General features: G+C 43.2%; 1 non-coding gene across 1 annotated transcript; it reads right to left on the bottom strand.

Moving 5' to 3' along the window:
- Positions 1-22,524: 22,524 nt before the first annotated feature.
- LOC143436551 (small nucleolar RNA SNORA17) lies at positions 22,525-22,655 on the bottom strand. The gene has a single exon (XR_013106507.1). It is a non-coding gene; the product is annotated as a small nucleolar RNA SNORA17 (small nucleolar RNA).
- Positions 22,656-26,242: the final 3,587 nt, after the last annotated feature.

Here is a 26,242-nt window from a genome sequence, read left to right as displayed (position 1 = left end):
AAGAATCGGAGACAGCCCCCACTCCCACTGTTAGGATTTCCACAAGAACACCAAGCTATTTAACCATAGCATATATGCGGTGGACCTAGGCAAAATCCCTACATACTCCCTGATCTCTGCAAAGTCCTATGAGTCTGGGTCAGCTGATTCTGTCCTCACCGTGTCCCTGACCCATCTGGTTTCTCCAATCCTTCCTCCCCCTCCTCTGAAGCACTCTTCAAGCTCCGCTTGATATTTGGCAGTGGGACTCTGCATCGGCTCACATCAATTGCTGAATGAAGTCTCCCTGGTCTCTTTGATGACAATTTTGTTAGGCTCCAGTAGCAGCATACTCTGCAGGCAGGAAAAAACTGTAGGTCAAAGGTTTTGTGGCCGGGTTGGTGTCCCAATCCATCCACTTGAGGCCTCTCCCGGTTACATAAAATGGCTGGTTCAGGCCTCACGTTCCCCATCACTAGGGGTCTTTGTTAAGGTTACTCTTGTAGATTCTATGGACTTTCCATTGCATGAGCTTTCCATCTCATCCTTGAAAGTCCCCCAATTCCACTCCCATTATTTTTACCTTCTTCCCCCATACACCTGATCCCTCCTGTTCCCAGCCCCAACCATCCCCAGTCCACCTGCAAAATCTATTCTATTTCCCCTTCTTGAGGAGATTTTTATGCCCCTCCCCCTTAAGCCCTCCTTGTTACTTAGCTTCTATGGCTCTATGAACTGAAGCATGATTGTCCTTTACTTTACAGCTAATATCCACTTATAAGTGAGTACATACCACCACCATGGGCTGGTTCTTCCATGTTGCTGTTATGACCAGAGATGGATTCTAAATTCTTGGGCAACAGGAAAATTCTAATGTATATCCACATAAGTCTAGAAAGACCTGGGGCGTAGAGATACAGCTGGGAGGTAGAATGATTGATTACCTTGCATGGCCAAGGCCCTGTGTTCCATTCCCATCACCACAGATACATAATGGCAAACCAAACACAATGACCCTCAGCTCACGGCACAGTTTGAAAAAGAATACAGGATTTCCTGGTTTGCTTTCAAGTGAAGAGCTTAGAGAAACTTCATAGGGGTTTTAGCCAGGTGTCCATGGGATGTTCTCATTTTCTGCTCTTCCTCGGGGAGGCCTGCCTGGCCTAGAAAATTCTACCACCAACAGAAGCAAGAAATCCAAAACATTTCCCCTACAGCAGAAGATGAGGAGGCTGGCCATGGTGACACAGAATATAACGCCTTACAAATGCCAATGAAATGAAAGGACTGCTGTGTTTTGTAACATTCCAGATCTGTTCATAGGACTGCAAATTTGTTAACTTCTGTGTTTTATGGGCTACAACTTGAAAGAACTGTAATGGATATGTTAAGGTCTGTGTGTGTGTGTTCTTTAATTATTGGCTTTAACTCCAGTTACTCATTAAAGATCTGCCTGCTGGGGCCTTAAGGAAACCCAGGATAAGGAAATGACAAGAAGGTCTGTGGACCTACTGAAGAATTGGCAGAAAACATTTCTATTTTGTCCTCAGCCAGAGTGGAAAGAAGCAATAAACTACAAACTATGAGTGATAAAATAGCACCCTTGGATAAATGACCAGGGCCCAGGAGAAGGAGTGGGGGAGAGGGAGAGGAGGGGAGGGGGGAGGAAGAGGAAGAAGAAGAGGAGGGGAGAGGAGGGAAGAGGAGGGGGAGGGAGAAGAGGAGGAAGAGGGAGAGGAGGGGATAAGGAGGAGGAGGGAGGGGGAAGAGGAAGAAGAGAGGGAAAGGAGGAGGATAAGGAGGAGGAGGGAGAGGGGGAGGGGAGGAGGAGAGAGAGGAGGGACAGAAGGAGGAGAGGAGGGGAGATGGAGGGGGAGAAGGAGGAGAAGGAGAGGAGGAGGAAGAGGAGGAGGAGGAGGAAGAAGAGGTATTGACTTTACTACAGCAAATTGGGCCCAAGGAAAGAACATAAAACTGCATGGAGGACTAGAGCGTTGACTCTGTGGTTTAAAACTACTTGCTGATCTTGCAGACAACCCCCCCCCCCCCGTTCTGTTCTCAGTACCCACAAGATGGCTCACAACTATCCATAACTCTAGGTGATCTAACACCCTCCATAGACATCAAGCGTTTGCATGGTACACAGGCATCTCTTCAAGCAACACACTTATAAACATGAAACTAAAATAAGATGTGGGCCTCTGAGATTGCTCAGCAGGTAAAAGCACTTGCTGTGCAGGCCTGAGGAACTGATGTAATCTCTGGACCTTTCCTCACACTATATAAACATGTGTCTCTGTATTTTCAATTGTTCATTGCTGTGCCCCATAGAGAGCTCAGTGCTGGCAGGATTTTGCTATTTCTATCATTATATCTATGGACCATCACCAGTTTACTATATGTAAATGCTTGTCCTTTCTCCTCTGCCCAAAAGATGATTCTTTGAGATTATCATATTAAAAAGCAAGGTGCTACCGTGAAGGGCAACCCAAAGAGATGGAGTGATCTTACAGCTGGTTGGTTCAGACTGAAATATGGATCTTTGTATAATAAAAAGCTGACTGCCCAAGCTGGGGCAGGAAGAACTGGAGCGGGACTTCTGGGCAGGCACAGATAGATGATGGCAGACACACAGAGATGAGGAAGGAGGCAGAAGAGAGATGGAAGGAGCTAGAAGCAGACAATGAGAACCATGTAGAGAGCCGGTATGGTAGAGAAGTGAGGGTAAGTTAGTAGCTAGCTGAGACTGCCCCCACAAAAGGCCAACAGCTTAAACTCTAGAGATGCTTCTGCATCTTAATTAAACCTCAAGCGGGAGCCAAAGTCATGAAATAGAACGGGACAGATACAATGACTTGCATCTGTAATCCCTGAGCTCACACTGTGAAATGGGAGGCAGAGACTGTAGAGCTGACTGATAGCACCTCAGGCCAGGGTGTCTGAGCACACAGCATGGGAGAAACAAGAAAGACCTGTCTCAACAAGATGCAAGATGAGAACTGACCTCTACACAAGGGTGCTGTAGCATACATATGCTCACACTTACACACACACACACACACACACACACACACACACACACACTTGTTTAAACCTGTTGGCTGCTTCTTCCAGACATGTGGGATCATGAGTCATTTGCATCACACTGACCTCGTTCTGGACACTACTGGTTATATATGCCGGAATTGAAGGGGTTATACGTTTAAACCATGTCCTCCTATTAGAGCTTCAAGTTCACACAATATCTTAGAAGAAATGAAGGAAGGAAACGAGAGAAAAATGAAAAAAGAAATAAAGGAGAAAGAGAGAGGAGAGGGAGATTGGTTTTAATGCTAATTTCAACACCTGAATAAGTATAAATTGGCTAATATTCTTTGCTTAGTGTAGTCAAAGCATTGATTTTCAGCTTAATTGTGCAAATTAAGTAAAAATAAGCATTTAGTTAAGAAACGTGTTATGGTAATAGCCGAAAAGATAGCAAGAGAATAAGACTTGGAAAGGAATGCTGAGCTGGTATTGGTTTTTGTCTTTAACGCTAGCATCACAAATTCATGCTACAAAATTGTAGAACAACAAACCTTTGAGTCTTTCTCTTCAAAATCCAATTTTCCAAGTTATTTAGATTTAATTACAAGTGTGTTTAGCCACAAATACATTCACATTTGTAGACCACAGACACCCCGTTAGGAAATATAATATAGAATACATGTTTTACATAGATTTCTTTTTTTCTTTTTTTATTGGTTATTTTATTTATTTACATTTCAAATGTTATCCATCTTCCAAGTTCCCCCTCCACAAGCCCCCATCCCCTCCTCCCTTTCCCTGCCTCTATGAGGGTGCTCCCACCCACCCACACACTCCTGCCTCAGCTGCCTAGCATTCCCCTATCCTGGATCATCAAGCCTTCACAGGACCAAGGGGCTCCCCTCCCAGTGATGTCAGATAAGGCAATCCTCTGCTACATATCCAGCTGGAGCCACGGGTCCCTTCATGTGTACTCTTTGGTTGGTAGTTTAGCCCCTAGGAGCTTTTGGGGGGTCTGGTTGGCTAAACAGAGAATTCTCAACTGGGGAAATTCGAATGGCCCAGAAGCACCTAAAGAAATGTTCAACATCCTTAGTCATCAGGGAAATGCAAATCAAAACAACCCTGAGATTCCACCTCACACCAGTCAGAATGGCTAAGATCAAAAATTCAGGTGACAGCAAATACAGGCGAGGATGTGGAGAAAGAAGAACACTCCTTCATTGTTGGTGGGATTGCAAGCTGGTACAACCACTCTGGAAATCAGTCTAGTGGTTCCTCAGAAAACTGGACTTAGCACTACCTGAGGACCCAGCTATACCACTCCTGGGCATATACCCAGAAGATGCTCCAACATGTAATAAGGACACATGCTCCATTATGTTCATAGCAGCCTTATTTATAATAGGCAGAAGCTGGAAAGAACCCAGATGTCTCTCAACAGAGGAATGGAGACAGAAAATGTGGTATATTTACACAATGGAGTACTACTCAGCTACTAAAAACAATTAATTCATGAAATTCGCAGGCAAATGGAAGGAACTTGAAAATATCATCCTGAGTGAGGTAACCCAGAACACACATGGCATGTACTCACTGATAAGCGTTTATTAGCCAAAAAGAAGGTCGGAATATCCACAATACAACTCACAGACTATATGAAACAATATACAGATGTACGCAGCCAAACATTGGACTGAGCATAGGGACCCCAATGGAGGAGTTAGGGCAAGGACTGTAGGAGCTGAAGGGGTTTGCAACCCCATAGGAAAAGCAACAATAAACGAGATTTCTTAAAACAGAAACATGTCCCAAGATAGAACATCATCCTTTGTAATTCTTCATGTGTGTATTTTTAAACTATTCCTTGACCTTAGGTGAGTCTTGGGTGAAAATACTGAGAAGGTGGCCACAGGTCTGACCCCACAATCACCTACAGGCACGGACCTTCGGATCTCCACCATCTTCCTCTCCTTTGCATAGGACCATTTTCCAACCTGCTGCTCTCCTGACTCTTGTACTGGTTGCTTTTCTTGTTACTATTACAAAATACCAAAAGTAGATAAACGACCTAAGGAAGGAGGGGTTTCCTTTCGGCTCAGGATTCAGATGGACACTCTACCATGACAGAGAGTCAGGGGAGCAGGAGCTTGAGACTCAGCTCACACTTCATCTGCAGTCAGGAAGTAGAGAGCAATGAACAGTGTGCCCAGCTTGCCTTCTCCTTTCTATGAAGTCTCATATCCCCGCCCACAGGATGGTACCACTCACATTTAGAGTGGGCCTTCTTAACCCAGTCCAGATTCTCCATGGTAGACAGGCCCAGAGGAGAGATAATTCTAGATCCTGTCAAGTTAATAATGTTAACTATCACACCACATAGTATTATCATCCCACCCAATCCCCCATTCTGCCCTCTTGGAGACATCTCCAGAAGCAAAAATTGATATCCTAAAACTGTCTCACATGGCCAAAGTCATCTTTCTCTTCAGATTCTTCACATGCCATATACCCTTCATTACTGTGCTTACAACATTAATGAATATAATTTCTTGTCCATAGAATACAGACTATATATACATAGATTCCAGGTTAACTCTGAAAGCATCATTGATAGTCTTTCTTGTGTGGGGGTACCAATCAAGATCTGTATTTTACATTATAAGAGAACGGAAAGAATAGATGTGACTCTTGGATTTAGGCGAGGTTCTGTCTTCAGAGAAAGGAAATCATTACATAGCTTGACAGGACAAACAGGAGGCTACAAATGTTATGAAGGAAGAAACCAGATTCACAAGGAAGGGCAAGATTTTCAGAGCTTCTCTGAGGAGCCAGGGAAGGTTTAATTGAGGCTATGGTGACCTGTCATTCCAGTTGTTCTTGTTTGAAGAAGAGGAGGGATGTGTGCCTATCATATAGGACAAAAGAATCAGAGTGGATTGGACAAGACGTGCAGAATGGAAAGGTTCAGGGATCCAAATACCATGGGACCTTAAAGGCCATATTAAAGAGTTGTGGTGGTTTGAATAAGAATGGCCCTCATAGGCTCATATATTTGGATACTTAGTTACTGGAGAATAGAACTGTTTGAAAGGATTAGAAAGATTAGGGTATATAGCCTTGTTGGAGAAGGTGTATTACAGGACCACGCTTTTAGGTTTTGAAAGCTCACAGCAGGCCCAGTGTCTCACTCAGGATGTAGCTTTCAGCAACTTCTCCATCACCATGCCTGTGTGTTTCCATGCTCTCTGCCATGATAATGGAGTAAGCCTCTGAAACTGTAAGCCATCCCCCAATTAAATCCTTTTTTTAAAAATAAGTGGTGCCTTGGTCATAGTGTCCCTTCATAGCAACAAAACAGTGAGCAAAACAAGTGTGTATTTTGTCCCAAGAACCAATCACTAAAGGTTGTGAATTGGATACCATGCCTTATATTTCCTGGCTGGTAACAGAGTTTTAAAGACAGGCGGATGAGAGAAACATAGTCAATGCTATAGTTCCCCCAAACCACCTCTGACCCTTGCCTCCCCAGGCAACTGAATTAAGTGGACACACCTATTTTTAATGACCATGCAGTACAAGTTTAGTGATTTTTAATCACCATGTTCTCTTCTAACATATTCCATTTTATTTTAGGTAATACATTATAATTGTTAATTTTATGTAATATCTTGACTGGTCTGCCCAGATAGCAAGCTTATGTATGACTCTGTCTTCTTTCACCCCTGTGGAAGGTCCCCAGTAGACTCACTTCTTCCTTTAAACACCAGGTGTACAAGTCTCTGCTGTGCCAATAGGAAAATCCTCATGATTCAATGAGAATCTAGTTTAACTCTACATGGCTCTCACCTTTGGCCACTGGGTGTTCCAAAAGTTCTCTCTTTGCATATGTTATGCAGTTTTTCATTGAGTTCTGAAGCTTTTTCTTTCGAAAACAGAACATCCACCGTCTCTCTGAGTATGGCTTCCAAATGTGATTCACAGAATCTACAAAATGCTTCCTGACAAAAAGTTATTTTGGGGAGTAGGGTTCATATGTATGTAAAATTATTTATTCTAGCTAGCCTGTATAAAAGACACAACATCCTGGTATTTTATTTACAAACTATAAGTCTAGGTTCTGAGCTGTTCTAATTTACAGCCCAGCCATATATCCCTGGTCACTTGCTGTTTGAGTCTCACTGGGTTATTTTAGTTCCATCAAGGTCCTCAGGGTCCGATTCCACTGGTCCATCTCCTGTCCCGGCAGCCTCCTTCTCTCTGTCTCCATTCTTCTTCCTCCTCATTTGTTCCTCAAGTCCTGCCTTGCTCTCTCTACTGCCCAATCACAGGCTCTGGCCTTTTATTAGCCAATTAACTTTAAATTGGGGAGCAAGATTTACATAACAAAGTCTGGTGTTTGTGGGGGGAATTTGCTAGTCTTGGGGCAACCTGATCTTGGGTTACAGAATTTAGCATTTGAATACACAGCAGCACCAGGCCAATCCCCAGGCCAATCCCCAAAATGTGTACATGTATATGTTGGGGGTAACACTTTACTGAGTGACCCACCCCCTTTTCCCCCAAAATGTCAATGATTATTACATAAGGTGATTGGTAATAAAGGCTTTTCCCGCTCTTGGGGTTTCAGAGAACAATATATTGTCTTAAAGAATAAGGGAGTTTCCTCAATGCTTCTCAAATGTTTCTCTTCACGATAACCCCTCTTTTGCCAAATCTAACACTGAAAATGGGGAGGTCATGGCGCTTGCCATTAATCCTATCAACAGGCAAAAGCAGGAGGAGCCATGAGTTCAAAGCCATCCTGGGCTGCACAAGGAGACTATGTCTCAAAGACACAATATCTAACATTTTGCAGAACTAATTTGAATAGTGTTGTTTTTGAAGACGGAGGAGAAATAAGAGTAGGAATTTCCTCACTTTCTCCATGCTTCTTGTCACTGAGTATATTACGCCTCTTTAGCAGTCGGGGTAATACTTGTAACTGTGCCTTCCCCTTCAAATGCCCCTTGAACTCTCTTATAGATATTCTCTGCAGAATCTCTGAGGGTGTCAGTCTCTTCCAGCATATGCTGTTCTTTGGGGTTTTCCAAGGTGCGCATCTTGAAGCATCACTTAAAGTCCCATCAGTACGCTCTGAAAGTGGCTACACTAATCGTACTTCAATTGTTTTATTTGCTTCATTTATATGCCTTTTAGTTGTCTGTAAAATTAGGAGTGATGTCAGAGTGGAGAGCCCACCGTTCAATTCATGTAGGTATTTGTATGTATGTGTACATGCACGTGTGTATACATACACAAACACATCCTGATTACAGAATCTCCTCCCTCTTCTCCTCCCAGTCCTCCCACCCCCACTCCCCTTCTGTCTCTCACTAGAAGAGAACAGGCTTCTAAGAGACAACAACCAAACAAGGCAAAATAAAATATAAGATAAAACAAGACCATCACATCAAAGCTGGATAAAGCAACCCAACAGAAGGAAAAGAGCCCCAGGAGCAAGCAGAAGAATCAGAGACCCACTCACTGACACACTCAGGAGTCCCATCAAAATACTAAGCTGAAAGCTATACTAGACACACGGAGGATCTGTGCAGACACATGCAGGGCTTGTGCTTGCTGCTCAGTCTCTGTGAGTTCAGATGAGCTCTGCTAAGTCGAGGGTAGTTCTTCTGATGTCCTCTACTCCGTCTCTGCTCGTACACTCTTTGTCTCTCTTTTTGAAGGGATCCCAGAGCTCTGAGGGGAGGTTCGGAAGGAGACATCACCTTTCCAAGGACTCTCTCTCCTTGCAATGACTGGCTGTTGTTTTCTGCATCTGCTCCTGTCTGCTGCAGGAGGAAGCTTCTCTGATGATGGCTTAATAAGAAACTGACCTGAGTATAACAGAATATTATTAGGAGTCATTTTATTGATAGTTTTTTTTTTTGGGGGGGGGGCAGCAGTGTTTGGTTTTACCCTAGATCTTTGGGCTATTTGCTGTCTGGTTCTTTGTCACACAAGCAGTATTAAGTATGGGCTTCATCCCAAGGAGTAGATCTTAATTCAAATCAGGTATTAGTTGGCTATTCCCACAAGTTCTGCGTCACCATAGCCTTAGTGTATCTTGAGGGTTTGAATCTTTTTCCCTTTATAAACAATGTACTTCTGAGCTTCCATGTCCATGGCAAAAGCCTCATGGTGGCCAGCACTAATAAATAATAAATTCTAATTCACCCTTTATATGTGTGGTGGTCTGTAACTTTCTTGCCTGGACTATAACAATATCCAATAGCAGGTACAAGATCCCCAGAACCTTTTTGTCCTTCATTGTTTATCAGAAAAGTTTTTAAAAAAAAACATAGTTAATACCACTGGCACTTCATGTTAATCAGTATTTCAGTGTTAATCAACAAAAAAGTACACTGGGGCTCAGGAAACACTGAAGAAAATCAGGCAGAAAGGTTGTAGAGGCCAGAGATGAGGCAGACTGAAGTGAAGCTGTCTTCTGAACAGGACAGGACCACGGCAGCTGTGGTTGTCCACACAAGATCAAGCCAGCTTCTCAAGTCCCCTACCCTGAGGAGCTATTATTGACAGTTGATGGCTTTTAGATCAGGGAAAGTCAATTTTCTTTACTTAGTAGGTTGACATACTTTGTGTGGAGGGGCATATGTGTATGTGTATATGTGTATGTGTGTGTGTATGTGTATGTATATGTGTATATGTTTATGTGTGTATGTGTGTACGTGTGTACGTGTGCACGTGTGGACGTGCGTATATGCGTATGCGCGTATGTGCGTATGTGCGTGTGTGTGTGCGTATATGTGTATATGCGTATATGCATATAAGTATATATATATACATGTATCATATTGGATTGGGGAGGACAAATGTATATGAGAGAATGGAGGTGAAATTACAGGGCTGAGGTGTTGGGGGAGAATCTGGAAGGAGTGAAGGAGTTGGGAGAGAATACAATCAAAATACATAGCATGAAATTCTCAAAGAATTAATATAAGGTTTTTTTTCTAAGAACTGATTGGAATGAAACAAAGAGATGCAAAATCAAAAGGGGATAAATGAGTAACCTCATCCCAGGAAGAAGCATGCTAGAGAATCCCCAGGGATCCCAGTACTGAGAATTCTTGGGCTGGTACACACTTCAGAGGCTGCCAGCAGGATGACTCAGCCCAGTCCTCTTAGCTCTGTGTGTCTTTGTGCTCCAGATTTCAATGCCCGGCTTGTGTCATATGCTTTTTATTTGGCTTGGTTGGAAGAGAAGGTGTTGGGGACTTTAAAGTGCTCCAAACAACCAGATGCCTGACTAAAAACAGATTTATTTTCAAAGTATGTGTGAACTATGGAGGGCCATTCCTTCAGGATATATGGAATTTATTCTTTCCTAGGTGAAGGACTGCACACACTCATTTCTGTATGGAGAATGATCTACATAGTCATTTTTTTTTTTCAGTTTCAAATAAGTGAATCTATTAAGTATATAGGAAGCGAAAGAACAAGGAAAAAGAATCAGATAGACAGAAGCAATGGAGAGCAAATCATCAAACTAGGCATTTACAACACCCAACAGAAACATGCAGGTAGCCTAATGGAGAGAGCAAGCAAAAGTAATGTCATCAAATCAGGGGCTCACAAGATCCAGCAGAAATGATTTGGTGAAGCTGAAACAATCTATCTTAGTTATCAAGGTGCAGGGGGCTTAACACCTTTAACTGTTTGTTGTTCTCCTTTCTCCCAGTTACAGAGGTGGAGCCCAGCCTCAGTTAGGACAGGGTGCCTTGGAGGACATTTGACATAAGCACGCTGAAGTCCGGACAAGGTGGCCCCTTTCATTCTTGTGGTCTGTTTTCGACAAGCTCAAACAGGTTGTAACAACTTACAGTATGTTTCTATTTACAGCACCCTTTCTTACCCAAAACCTTTCCTTCTAAAAAGAAGGTAAACAAAAGTAAATATCTACAGATATACTCAAGAAGGAATCCTGAGGGCAATGTTTAATTAAAAAAGAAGCCAGGGCTAGGAAAATAGCTCATAGGATAAAGTGCTTGCTATGTAGGCACGAGGATATGTATTTGGATCCCACCCAATGAAATCGAGATGCACTAGCTCTGCAACTCCGGTGCTCCTAGGTGGGAGACAGAGGCAAGAAAATCCCTGGAGGTTGATAAACTAGCTAGCCTGGATTGCAAACCCACAAGTGACAAGGCACTCTGTTTCAAATTAGGTGGAAGTTGAGGATCAACACCCACAGTTATCCTCTGACTCCCACATGTGCTGTGGAACACATGTACTCACAGAGAGAGAGAGAGATGAGAAAGGAGCATGGGGGGGGGCGCAGGGGAAGAGGAGGGGCAAGAGGAGGAGAGAAAGCAGGAGGGGGAGGGGGAGAAGTAGGATGTAGCAGCAAATTATTTAACTGCTTTGATTCCCAGCAGGTCAGGAGACCAGCTAATTTTGATGTGCCTTGACTAGCTCAATGGTTGGGGTCTTCCAAACCTCCCTTCGTCTGGCAAACACTCCCCTCTAACTTCTAAATCTGAATTTTATCTTTGCTGACCTGTTACCTTCTAAGCAGCTCCCCATCTTCCCCTACCTCCCGAATTCCCTTTCCACCTACATTGCTGGATGATTCCTTTCTGCAGCTCTTAATTCTGATCCCTCCGAGTCATAGCGATTCCTCCTCCTCCTCCTCCTCCTCCTCCTCCTCCTCCTCCTCCTCCTCCTCCTCCTCTTCCTCCTTCTCTTCCTCCTCTTCCACCTCCTTTCCTCCCTCGCTCCCTCCCTCCCTCTCCCCCCTCCCCATGCAATGTAAAAGTTCCTCCCATCTCCTTGCCCAACCATTGGCTGTATAGCAATTCTTTATTATCAACCTAAGCCATCTGGGGGCAGGGGCCCTGAGGCCCAAAAGTGGGGCTTTTGGAAGCCAAAATAAGATAAATCATTAGAAACAATTCCCAACATAGTAGTGGTGGTGGTAGTAGTAGTAGTCGTAGTCGTAGTCATAGTAGTCGTAGTCGTAGTTGTAGTAGTCATAATCGTAGTTTTAGTAGTCGTAGTAGTCGTAGTAGTCATAGTAGTACTGTCCCCTTCCATGAAGAGGCTGGATGAGGGGAGGGAAATGCTAATACAGACTCTGGCTACCATGGTTCTATTTGGTCACATTCAAATTTCTTCACATTCAAATTTCTTGTTGAAAAATACAATCAAATGGAACTTAATATTTTCCTTAGTCTCTTGATAAAATATTGAAGTTAAAATAGGCTTTTATTATATAGTAAAACTCTCAAAGCACACTTCAGAGTTTGGGTCCTGTAATGGTTTATATATGCTTGGCCCAGGAAGTGGCACTATTAAGAGGTATGGCCTTGTTGCAGTAGGTGTGTCACTGTGGGCATGGGTTAAGACCCTCATCCTAGCTGCCTGGAAGTCAGTCTTTCACTAGCAGCCTTCAGATGAAGATGTAGAACTCTGTCTGCACCATGCCTGCCTGGATGCTGCCATGCTCCCACCTTGATGATAAGAGACTGAACCTCTGAACCTGTAAGCCAGCCCCAATTAAATGTTGTCCTTTATAAGGCTTGTCTTGGTCATGGTGTCTATTCACAGCAGTAAAACCCTAACTAAGACCGGCCCCCTTTTTGCTATTAAGTTCTATTATGTGCTCTGTGGCGAGCCCCCTCTCCTTCCTACTCACTCTTTCCACTGTCTTCATCTATTTCAGAAAATACAACTTGATACCTGTCCTACTTTTCTATTTCTATGACAAATGCCATGATCACAACTTGAGCACGAACAGGCTCCTTTCATCTTACAGGTCACACTCTATCATCAATGAGAGCCAAGGCAGGAATGGAGGCTAGAAACCTGGAGTGGAGACCCATGGAGACATGATGCTCACCGGCTCATGTTCAGCTACCTTTCTTGTACAAGCCAACTCTACTAGCCTAGGGATGGCTCAGCTCAAGAAAATGCTACAGATGTGCTCATGGGCCAGTGTGACAGAGACAATTCTTCAACTGCATTTTCTTCTTGCTGGGTATGTCAAGTTGACATCCAAGGTCAGCTCTTAGGACATCTTTACTTGCCTTTTATTCCTTCTTGAAAATATCAATAGAACATCTTTGGATTCTTGACTTTAAAAGCATAAAACAAACATAAAACAAAAATCCTTTTTCCTTGCTCAGACTTGTGGCTCATAACTTTAATCCCAACATTCGGGAGACAAAGGCATGCTGATCTCTGTGAGTTAGAGGCTAGCCTGATCTACGTAAGCAAGGGCCTCACTTAAACCTTATCTGAAAAACAAAACAACAACAACAACAAAAATAAATGAACGAAAACACCTTTCAGTAAAGAAGTAACCAGGAAAATCTCCAGAAATCGACCCAAGGCCCCAGGTAATGGGTGGGATTCATAATTGGATCACAACCACAATTGTGTGTTACCAGGATTTTCATGTTACTCTCATTTTAAGTATTTTTTTTCTTATTTTCTGTGTTTACTAGTCAGTCTTCATCAGTTCACCTCACTGTGACAAAATACCTGAGGAAAGCCACTTTAGGCCAGAAGAATTTATATTTGGATCATATGTTAAGAGGACAAAGTCCACCATTGAGGGAAAAGCAGAGGCGGGCGTTTGAGGCAGCTGCTCACACTACCTTCAAACAAGTTGAGTGCTAGTTCTCAGCTCGCTTTCTCCTTTTATTCAGCCTGAGCCCCGAGCCCAGGGGATGATGCATCACATTTAGAGTGGTTCTGCCTTCCTCAGTTAACCCTCTCTGGAAACACTGTCATGGATACATCCAAGGATCTGTCTCCTAGGTGGTCCTCAACCCAATCAACCGACAATGAAGATAACCATCACATTCTGTGACTTCTTTTTTGACCAGCTTATATTTTAAAGATGTAGTTTATATTTTAAAGATGTAAAGACTTGTTTCTGGTCACCTTTCTGTCATTTGTGTCTAGTTTATTTCCTCTCTGACTCAGAGGCATATTTTTATTCTCTGTTTGGACCCAGAATGTTTTATTCATACCACTTAGATCAACCTGGTTGGTCTTCATCTAATCACAGACCAGCCTGCAAAATTGTATCTGACATGAGCTCAACTCTTCCATCGCATTGATGCAACTGTTGTTTTGCACTGTGCCCCGCATGTGCTATATGAACTATTATGGGATTTTTATTACTATCTTAACATTTTATTTTTTGAGAATTTGATACATTAATACAATGAAATGTGATTATATCTACTCTCAATTTCTCCTTTCCACCCCTCATCCCCTCTAATGCCTCCCCCCAACTTCATATCATTTTCTTTAAAACAAAAAAATTAATCCAGCCAGGCATGGTAGAGCACACCTTTAAGTGCAGCAGCACTCAGGAGGCAGAGGCAGGTGGATCTCTGGGAGTTTCAGGTCAGCTTGGTCTACAAAGAGAGTTCTAGGACAGCCAGTACTGCACAGAGAACCCTTGTCTTGGAAAAAAAATACATGTTCCATTCTATATATGAGAGAGAGAGAGAAAGAGAGAGAGAGAGAGAGAGAGAGAGAGAGAGAGAGAGAGAGAGAGAGACAGAGACAGAGACAGAGACAGAGACAGAGACAGAGACAGGTGTCTTAGTTAGGGTTTTACTGCTGTGAACAGACACCATGACCAATGCAAGTCTTATAAAGGACAACATTTAATTGGGGTTGGCTTACAGGTTCAGAGGTTCAGTTCATTATCATCAAGGTGGGAACATGGCAGCATCCAGACAGGCATGGTGCAGGAGGAGCTGAGAGTTCTACATCTTCATCTGAAGTCTGCTAGGAGAATACTGCTTCTAGACACCTAGGATGAGGATCTTAAAGTCCATGCCCACAGTGACACACTGACTCCATAAAGGACACACCCACTCCAACAGGGCCACACCCTTTAATAGTGCCACTCCCTGGGCTGAACATATATAAACCATGAAATATATAGACATATTTGTATGACTACGTATACCACTAAGTCCAAGTAGTGCTTCTCATATGTGCATGGGTGTGGTCCATCTGCAGGAGAACAGAGACAACCTACTAGTGTCCATACCCCCAGAGAAGAAAACTTGTCTCTCCTCCAGCAGACATTAACTACCAATAGTTCTTCAGGTAGATGGAACATGTGAGCCCCTCATTCTCATGCACACTATTTTTGTTTTAGGCTATCACCCAACGTTTTTGTGCAACTAGAATTTTCAAAAGAATTTTACATTTATCTGACATTTCTGCCACTCCTTATTTCTTGAGCAGATCTATTTCCTTGTCCAATACAATATTGCTTCTGACTGAAGATAGTCCTGTACCATGTCTTAGAATAGCACAGCTGTGTATAATTAATGATTTGGAGGTTTTGCTTATTCGACCATCTGTCTATAGATTCTTGATTTGAGGGGAGATGTTTTTGAGAGTCTTCTGACTTGCAATGTTTTGGACAAGAACACCCCAGTTCCTAGCTCTGTGCATCTGGAATAGGCCTTTTCCTCTGTGCTTTCAAGGTGTGTCTTTATTCTTGCTTTGCAATGGTTTGAAAGCAATGCATGCAGGTTGGTGCTGTGTGGAGAGAGAAACAGCTGCTTCTTAGAGCAGTGCTCTTTAGACTGTGCTGTTTCAATTTCCCAAGTTCCCACTGAAATTGACTGAATTGAATAGATCCATGGTAAAGTCTCTTTCTATATTCCAAACAAGCTCTTGAATAAAAACCTCTCAGAACATGTTGTCAGGGGCAACAAAGGAGAGCAATTCACCTGTCATGTTTCTTCCTGATCAAGTTCACCTCACAGGGTCCTATTACTCTCCCACACCTACTACCATATTTCTGGATTGTATTACCAGCCCCACAGATAGCCATTGAGAACGTAACTCTATCTGGACCCTGGGTGCAAATGTTCCAGCCTTGGAAGCTGACAGAACCATTTGCTTTCAAAAGTGAGAAAATGGTCATAGAGCCCACAAGAGTGGCTAAAGTCAGAGGCAGGATAAATAAGCTGAGTGTAGAGGCTAAGGGTGGGGCTCAGTGTACTCCTGCAATGTGCAAGGTTTTAGCTTTGACGCTTAGCATGGCAAATGAATGAATGAATGAATGAATGAATGAATGGTGAATTCAGAGCTGGGAAGTTGTTCAATGGTAGGGGACTTGCTTACAGGCCATGAGTTCAATCCCTAAGGTAAACAAAACAAACAAACAAACAAAAACAATAAAACTGAAACAACAACAGTCCAGGACTGGAGTTCTCGCCCAGCTGGTAGAATCCTTCTTAGTATGTGCAAAATCTATGGGTTTGATCTCCATATGTCATACACACAGCACAGCAGTGTATACCTGTAACCCCAATACACAGTGGTGCATACCAATGACCCCAGCAATTGGGAAGAGGAGAACCAGAAGTTCAAAGTCATTCTCACACAGTAAGTTTGAGAGTTCAAGGGCAGCCTAGGATATGAAAAACCCTGTGTCTAAAACAAAACAGAACCTAACACCAAAAGAAAATCCTTTAAGGGCATGATCCAGATGTCTATGGTTACATAGACATCTACCCACATCCAGATGACAAGAAACATCTTTAGCTTCCAGAAAAACTGAGAAGCACCGGCTTTAGCCATGTGCTCTTCCAAAATCTCTACCATCACAGAAACTATCATGGAATTTGAGGAGAACAGACATTGAAGATGCATTTGCCTCTGTCTTTGCCTCAGCAATACACACAAGTTTTGCCCGGATCATGCCCCAGAGCCTGAGTAAACTCTACTAACACTCCACATATGGCAAAGTTCAGAGGGCAAGCCAATGCACAAAACAGTATCAAGCATCAAGGACAACCTGGTGGACAGTCTATCCATATTGCCTCCAGAAACATGCCAGTGTCATCCTTATCATCCTTAGGACATTGTATCCCAAGCACAGCCTGTGTGGTACAGGGGCTTCTCTCCCTCATTCTTCTTCCTGAGTGTGGTCCTGGATAGTCAGACTTTCCAGAGGCAAACTTACATGAAGGGGAATCTGTCACTCTAGTGCTGGGAGACAGGGAGATTGTAAATCCTTGGCCAGCTTCAGCTACATGGAGAAAAATAATTATCAGGTACCTGTGATTCTTTATTGAGCTACTTTACTTTTCGACATCGACTATCAGAGGGAGATAGTCTTTGTGAAAGGCAGAAAAATGACATGAATCAGGAAAGGACAATAAAATGGCTGGGAAGCACATGAGAAAACACCACATTATCAAATGACAAAGATAATTGATTTGGGGCCAGTGAGATGACCCAGTGGTAAAGGGAATATTGAGGCCCACTTTGGAGGTTCTTAGTGTCACTAGTAAAAGAATGTTAAAATAAACTAAAATGGAAGCTCAAGGATAATTTCATTAGAGTTTGAAAGAAAAGAAACATAGGGCGAGCGAGCTGTAAACTTCAACTGTTGTTGTCCAGAGGAGGAGGCAGGCAAGAAGGGAGAACCATGTCATGTAAGCTGGTGTGGTGATCAGACACATGGCCCGCAAGTCAGAGATGGGAGAGGTTTGAAAGAGTAAGGAAATCGAAAACGTTGGGAGAAAAGTCCAAAGTGTTAAGAAAAATATGCTTAGAAAACATAGAAGACGGGGAAACATTAGACTTTTCTGAATAATTTAGAAAAATGGGCAGACTAATGACCTTGCACGGTTGCAACCCACAAGCTTCTGCAACAGGGAGAAGATGCTGGGAAGGAAAAGTACAGGAGCTCATTAAAGAATGAATTATTCACCAGTCTCTACTCTACTCCTCCACCCGCCTCTCTTCTCCCTCTGGCCCTGATCACTCTAGCCCAGAGGTTTTTGTTAGTTTTGTTTTTATTATTACATGTAAGTACACTGTAGCTGTCTTCAGACACCCCATAAGAGGGCATCAGATCTCAATACAGATGGTTGTGAGCCACCGTGTGGTTGCCAGGATTTGAATTCATGACCTCCAGAAGAGTGGTCAGTGCTCTTAACGTCTGAGCCATCTCACCAGCCCTATTCATCAGTCTCTTTAGCATGGCCTAAGATGAGCCTTCCTTCCTAGAGGTTTTCCCTTAGCCAAAGTGATTGAGCCCATCCAACTGGAAGGCTAGGACTCCACATAGGCCAGAGGTTTCACTCTCTTAACCAGGAGATTTTTCTGCTCTAATCCTGAAACCCATGTAGAGCTGGAAGAGAACTTACTTCACAAGGTTTTCCTTTGACCTCTGCACATACTGAGTATTGCGTGGGCATGCACACGAGCACGCAGACATAATGAAAATGAAATTTTTTTTTAAAAGTCTCTTTCTTTCCTCCAAGATACTTGTTTTCTACTCCGATAGTCAGTGAAGCATTTGATGGTTGCTTCCACTTAATAATTATATCTCCTGAGAGGATGCCAGGCCATTCTAGCCTTGTATGTCACAAAGGATGAACTCAGAGGGTTACTGAGATCAGGCAATGTCCTGCTTTATTACGTTTTATTCTGTAAAATAGTATTGCGACATCATCCATCCAGGACTACTCTTTTTTGTTTTTTTTTTTTGTTTTTTTTTTTTGTTTTTTTTTTTTTTTTTTTTTTTTGTTTTTCGAGACAGGGTTTCTCTGGGTAGCCCTGGCTGTCCTGGAACTCACTCTGTAGACCAGGCTGGCCTCGAACTCAGAAATCCACCTGCCTCTGCCTCCCAAGTGCTGGGATTAAAGGCATGTGCCATCACTGCCCGGCCCAGGATTACTCTTAAGGCACAAACTGATAGCTTATTCCTAAATGTGAAAAATGTGTCAGACTATAAATTTATCAAAAGTAATTGGGATCATATGACCAGATCAGTATATTCTAGTCACATTATAAAAATATCATATCAGGGTACCATACTTAAGAACTTATAGGACATTTCAGAACAAGGAAATGACGCCATAAAAAGGAGGAGACACTAGACTGATGCTGAGACAGCTCCCAGGGATCTGGGTTGTCTGACTTTCCGGTATATGCATCAGGGGGTCAACAGGAAGAGGACTCCAACTATCCTTTCAGCTCAGTCAGCAACCACTGCTGATGAGGCTACCCTATCCCTTCTATCCAGCTACACATCCATTTGTCTGTGTGCCTGCTATGCATCAGGACCTGCCATGCATTTGTTTACCCATTCATCCATCTGGACTTTGACCTACCCTTCACATCTAGAACTTCTTCAGTCTGGGATCTTGCTTCTGCAGCTCCCCTTAACCCTGAGACTTGGCCTAATGGCGCTGCTGAGGCTTAACTGAAGTGGCTCCTCCAACAGGGTTTATTAGCTCATTCTCACAGATTTTCTTCGCATCCATTAGCTTTCTGCTTGTCTCTTTAATACCTTGTGTGCACGTGCCATATGATGTGTAACACACCACACACACACATCATGATGTGTAACATGTGTAAAACTGGAATTGAAGAATCTGTGTTTGCTTCAGACAACTATTGAGGGCATCAGGACTATTTTGGCAAATGTTGCCAGCAAAAATGGACGTCATTGTAAATTTGTTGTTATTCAAAACATCTGACATACATTGTAGAAAGACACAAAGGTGTCTGTCTATGTGCCTGACACAGCATGCTCATGACAAAGATCCTTAATATTCATAGACTGAGGACCTGAGTAGTTAAAAAAAAAACCTTGTGTTCTACACACACATGCACATGCACCCACACCAGGCTCTCACTACATACCCCTGGTTGACCTAGAACTCACTAGGTAGACCAGTTGGCCTAAAACTCACAGCGATTAGGATGTTTCTGCTCCTATGGGCTCTGCATGTAGAGAAGGGTACATGTGTGCCAAGGTATATGTAGAAATCAGAAGACAACTTTTTGGCCAATTGGGGTCAACATGCTTGGTGGCAACTGCCTTTACACACTGAGACACTTCACTAACTTCAATAACTAAGTAGCTTTAAGACAAGGCTGCTAGGTTAGAAGACATGAGAATCAGGCACTCAATTAGATGGCCTAACAACTAAATCTTTAGCATGAATGCTACTCATATATTTTTCTTTTGAAATTCAAATTCAACTGGGTATCTAGCATATTGAAAAAAAGAAAGAAAGAAAATAAGAAAAAGAAAACAGTATTCTTAGATGACTCAATGTGCATACTTTATTCTCTTTGTTATTAAAGTATTTTTGAATAGTTGGAGTTATAATTTTGTGATAACTTGCCTTAGCACAAGCAAAGCCCCCAGTTCAGTCTCTAGAATCAATAAACAACAGCAACAAACAAATAAATTGTAGAGAAATTTTAATACAGCAACATGGCTGTTTTGGCAAGGGATCACATCCGAAGACCTTCTAGGTCTGTGGGTCTGTGTGATATAGCTGGAATGAAGACATGCCACACACCTTTAATCCTTCTGTCTGGAATATAGGCAGGCCTTTAGTACACGCCTTTAATCTCAAACAATGAAATTAAACAATTCAAACAAAAATTGAGGGGCAAACAAAGTGATGAGTTAGGAAAAGATTTGACAGAATGAGTCAGATACAGGATTCACAACTCTCATGAAAACATAAGGGAAAAGACTACTTAAAGAGCAATGCAGGGAGAGAGAGGCAGTTCAGTTCAGTTCAGTTCAGTTCAGTTCAGTTCAGTTCAGTTCAGTTCAGTGCAGTTCACTTGAGTGCAGTTGACCTCAGTTGAGTTCACTTTAGTTCAGAGCAGTTTAGTTTAAGTTCAGAGCTGTCCATTTTGTGGAGTTCACAGGAAATTTTTTTCAAGCAAAGCAATTCAGGCAGAAGCCAAGAGAAGCCAATTTGAATCAATCAGCTTGAAGAGGAGTTTGAGCCAGAGCAACTAAGTTGAACCAGCCATCCAGAGTTCAGAAAGAGCTAGAAAGTCTGAGTTTATTGAGCAGTAAGTCTCAGAGGCTGAAACATTCTAGGCCTAGGTTAGCAGACAGAGGCTGGAAGCTGAATCCTTCAAGTTCTGGGCTTGAAAAAGATTAGATTATATGGAGGCTAGAAGCTTCCTGGCCCAGGGGATAGTTAGATAGAAACATTCTGGGTCTAGCCCAAGCCATTTGTATTACTAAAGTTTGGGTACAGTTCTCATCTCATCCCTCCCTCTGGGGAAATAAGAATGATATTTACAGTAAATAAATACTGTTGAAACTTTTTCTAGTCTATAAGAAATAACCAATTTAAAGATATGCCAGTTTGGCATAGTGACATTCCTACCTATATTTTTCATACAATCAGCAATAATGTGATCTTATTATGAATACTAAACACAATTCACACTCTGAACAACCACAATTTCAAGTTCAGTTTGGTTGCTGGAAAAATATAAATACTGATTAAATATGCTCAAGAAAAGATTATACAAGAGCAGAATAATCAAATCAGGAAAACAAGTCTGATCAATGAAGTCAAGGACTAGGGAGAAGAGTAGATAGATAAAGATAGATAGATGATAGATAGATAGATGGATAGATAGATGAATAGATATATAGATGATAAATGAATAGATAGATGATAGACAAATAGATATGTGATAGATAGATAGATAGATAGATAGATAGATAGATAATGAATAATTTAGGTACTGTAGTTAAATACATGATGTAGCTTATACTACAACATAAAAGTTATTAGTAATTAATAGCAATAAGTTATTATACTGATTTACATGGGGGCAGGGGTGATTTGAAATGTAGTCACCAGAAGTTCACGAAATTCTCAGATAAAAATAATCTTAAAATATGTCGTGAGGTATGAAAAAAAAATACCAACCTTCTAGGCATAGATGATGTTTTGAGGATGCTCTCTGGGCCTCAGAGGTAGCTTTCTGTCTCTAGGAACACAATCTCAACCCACTACAATGCTTTTACTTTAAGGGACATTAAAGAGTAACTTCAGAACACCCTTCAGAAACTGGGATGCGTGGCCCAGGATGACTCAGATAATCTTCCTTCCTTCCCTTCTCTCTTTCCTTCTTTTTTGACTTGTTATTAGTTCTTTGTGAATTTAACATCATACACCCCGATCCCACTAATCTCTCCTCCCCCTTATACCCACTTTCCATCCTTGCAATCTCCCCCCACAAGACAGAAAAAACATCTCATCATGGGAAGTTGTAGTGTGTCACAGTGTCCCTCACAGTATGTCCTTTGGTCCCTGGAGCAGGCATCTGGCAGCCCATCTTCCCCCTGACTATCTCAGGAGTGCTCTGCCCTCTTCTGCATTATGGCATCAAGGAGGGGTCATCTTAGGCACTGTCTGTCCCCCTCACTCCCAGGCCTTCGAGGCACCAGGCTGGTGGTTATCTCAGACTAGGTTCCTGATCCAGCCCCATGATGCTTGCCTGGTGGCTGCCTTGGGTTCACTCCTGTCTCTGTCCCACTTACAATGAGATCCCCATGCAAGGATCTCATGTCTTAGGCTCACTGAACGGCCTGGGGCCAGCAGTTCAGGTGGGGTTCTTCTAGTCTCTGGCTCCTTTCCCGTTTTGGGAGCTTATCCAAGTCTGCAAAGTGCCAGACTGGTAGTTGCCTCAGGCTAGCTCCCTGTCCTGGCCCCCTGACACCAGACTGGTGGTTGTTTTAGCCCGTCTCGTCTCTGCCACCTACTGACACAATGTGACACAGCAGCCATAGCTGCAATGCCTCTAGGGGCGGGATCAGATGCTATTTCTAATCTCGTTCGTTGCCTTCCAGTATTTAAGTTTGCTATTTGTTGGTCATTTGTGATGTATCTAGCTAGCATTGCCCCATCACTCTGCCTTTTCAGACTGCAGGCAACAGTCAATTATGTTACTGTATAACTGCGATAGGCAAGTCTGCACATGGAAACAAGCTCTCAAAGACCCCATTTGATCTGCCAAGAATTTTCTCTCTTTGCTCTCTCTGTATGTCTTATGCCCAAATGATTACCCCAATATTACTCAGCCTCCTGTTGCTGTAAGTAACTCAAGAAGAGATAATTAACGAATAAAAGGCAAATTAAGCTCCTTTTATAAGATCTGGTAGATCGATTGGGATGGATGGAAGTTATCAGTAGAGAATGCTTGAAACAGGATAAGTTTCTCACCGGAAGCCAGAGAGTCAAGACGGAGCTGCGGTGCCACAATCCCCTTCAAGCTCCCGGTGATCTAAAGATTTCTTACTAGATTCCACTGCCCATTAGTGCCACTGTGGGATCAAACCCTTAACAATAAACACTGGAAGGCATTCAACATCCAACCTATAGCAATGTCTCCTTCAAACCCTGCCCCCACCGACTGTCATAGAGTGAGCTAGCGGTGTTCTAGAGGAACCCGGTTTCCTGCCCAGACCCATTTGTTACTCAGAAGTATCATATTACCTTCAAAACAGCAGTTCACGCAGATTGTGACTGTGGAGAATGATATTCTGAGTCTCTAATAGTCAAGGCACTTCCTTTTATTCAAAACTTAATTAAGCCAGACATGGGAGTACATATATGTCGTCCCAGCACTTGGGAGGCTAAGGATAGAAGATCATGATTGAGGCCAGCCTGGGCTACTGGGAAGACAAGACACAGACAGACAGACAGACAGACAGACAGACAGATAATGGATAGAGAGATCAGTGGGTAAATACATGAACAGCTAAACAGGCAGGTAGCTAGATGGTAGCCAGGCATAATGGTTCATGGGTATTATCCCAGCACTTGGGAGGCTACGGCAGAAGAGCTGCATTTTTTTGCTAGAATTTTTCATTCATTTATTTATTTTTATTTTATGTATATGTGTGCTCTATCTGTATACACACCTGCATGCCAAAAGAGGGCATCAGACCCCAGTATAGATGTTGTGCCCAACCATGTGGTTGTTGACAATTGAACTTAGGACCACTGAAAGGGCAGCCGATAATCCTCTTAACCACTGAGCCATCTTCCCAGCCCCCCCCCCCCAACTGCCTTTTTAGTCCAAGACTAGGCTGTGCTGCATAGAGAGTTCCAAGACTAAATAAACAATCGAAGAAATAAATTAATGAATAGTTTAAAAGTACACATATTAAATACACAACCAGATTCCTTTCACAATACAGAGAAAATCCAGCATCAGTCATTATACCACGAGAGGCGGGGGTGGGGTGGGGGAGGGGTAGGTCAGTGACAGAGCAATCTTTTACCATGTCCATGAATTTGATCCTCACCCTCAGAACTGGTCACACAGAGGAAGCCATTTCCTTGCTTCTGCAGTTGGTCATGGACAGCTGCAACTCTTGCAACTCTTCTGAACATATGAGGAAAGCATACAAAACCCACCGTGGGGCACCACACGGCCCCCAGTTGATGTGGTGGGCAGCTGTAGCAGCTTACTCCTCCTTTAGAGTCCTTATGGGATAGCTCAACACCCGGCACCGTAGGATGCAACAAAGTAAGCACAGAGATTAGGATCTGGGGGTGGGGTTGGCCTGATCATAGGACTGCATGCAGCTGATAAATTTGTCCTTTCTTCATCCACATCTCTGTTCAGCATGGCCATCCAGAGTCCCACCCTGATGACTTGCTCTCTCCAGATCACTGGCTTTATATTTTTAGAGTACTTACTCATTTCTCTCTCTCTCTCTTTCTCTCCCTCTGTCACCCCCCCCCCGGGTCTGTGTGAGTGTGTGTAACTTAAGTTCTAGAGGTCAGTGTTCTTATCCATTCACCAGAATGAAAACAGAATCTATTTCTCCACAGCAGGCCGTGTTGGCAATTAGTCTAGGCTCCGCCCCCACAGTTTCCTGGCAACAGCCAGGCGTGCCCGACTCACTATAAAAGGGGCTGCTTGCCCCCTCTTCACTCTCTCTTGCACTCTCCTCTTGCTCCTGCTCCTTATCCTCTCTTGCCCCGTTACCCTCTCGCCCTCTCTCAGCCTTTCTCTCAATTCACCTCCCCATGCCCTGAATAAACTATTCTATACTATACGGTCGTTGTGTGGCTGGTAATTCAGGGAGAAGGAATGCCTCAGCATGGGTCCACAGAGGCACCTCCTCCCCCCACACCTTACCGCGCCCACAAGAAACTTATCCCTGCTTTCTTTCTTTTTACAAAACACAACAGATCTTATGATGGAGGCTGTCACCCAATGGGAGCACCAAGAGCTGCTGAAGTGGAGTGAAGACCATGAGTATTCACATGTGGGTGTGAGCAGAGACACAGTGGTAGAGGGAGAGCCCACTCCTTCGTTCCATCTTCTTTCCCATAAGTGGTCAACTGTCCCAATTAGGGATGCCGCAACTCAACCGAGAAAGCTAATTCGCAGGGTTTGTTGTCCCTCGATAATTGACTGGATTCTCCAGGATAGTTTTGACAAATGGGCTCGGTTGTATGACTATAGCATTAGAAACCCCAGGCTGACTTAGTTGGAGGCGTCCTGCACAGGTTGGCCTACAGAGGGTGCTAGCTCACTTTAAAAAAAAAAAAAAAAAAAAAAGCAGGGGCGCTGTCCCTGGAGCCTGAGAAAAAGAGGAAGGCAAGCATTGAGATTTAACCGAAGGGAGGTTTGTATTTTCTCGTTTTGCTTCAAAACCAAAGTTGATGAAAAAGATAAAATCATAACGGCAATTTGTAAAGATGTTAGAGACACACAAAGTTCTCTCCTGAGGAAAAGAAATGAAGAAATGGCATCGGGTCTGGGTCTTTCCATGCGAAAGAGAAGCTAAGGGAAGAAAAGCAAGCAGGAGAGGACTACTCTGAACTAGAAGATTGGAGCCCGAGAGATTGCAGGTTCTGGAGGGGGAGAACGGTGACAAGCCTCTGAGACATACATTCCATAGACCGTGCTGGAAAATGGAGACCTTGGAACTTTAAAACCAAGTGGGAGATGCCTGTGGACTGTGTGGATTGGGCATGCCTCGACTGCAGCTCAGACAGGCACAGCATCCCTGAAATTGATTGTTCTTGGCTTTTGTGTTCTGCTAGGGTTCCTGCTTAGCCCACAGGGAAGAAATGAAACAGATGTGTCATCAGGAAATGTACTTGAGCCATCACGGTGCAGGGAGACAGCCACACATTTCAAGGGAACGTTGGAGGGAAATATTCTTAAAGCTGTGACCTACTTATCTCATCATCACCCAGAACTGTCACTTCCTGAGCTCCTTGTCCATTCAAGGTGACATTTGGTTGTAATGCTTGGTGGCTAAACTAGAAACACAGTACATTGTACATGATGAAACAGAACAGCTCAGCAGTAAAGGCTAAGCCAGAAAACCCGACTCAAGTCCCTGGAATGCACGAGTCAGAAGGAGGGAAGC

The sequence above is a fragment of the Arvicanthis niloticus genome, chromosome 22, assembly GCF_011762505.2.
Source record: "Arvicanthis niloticus isolate mArvNil1 chromosome 22, mArvNil1.pat.X, whole genome shotgun sequence".
NCBI lineage: Eukaryota > Metazoa > Chordata > Mammalia > Rodentia > Muridae > Arvicanthis > Arvicanthis niloticus.
The sequence above is the reverse complement of the archived record's forward strand: the minus strand, read 5'-3'. Positions and strand labels throughout refer to the sequence as shown.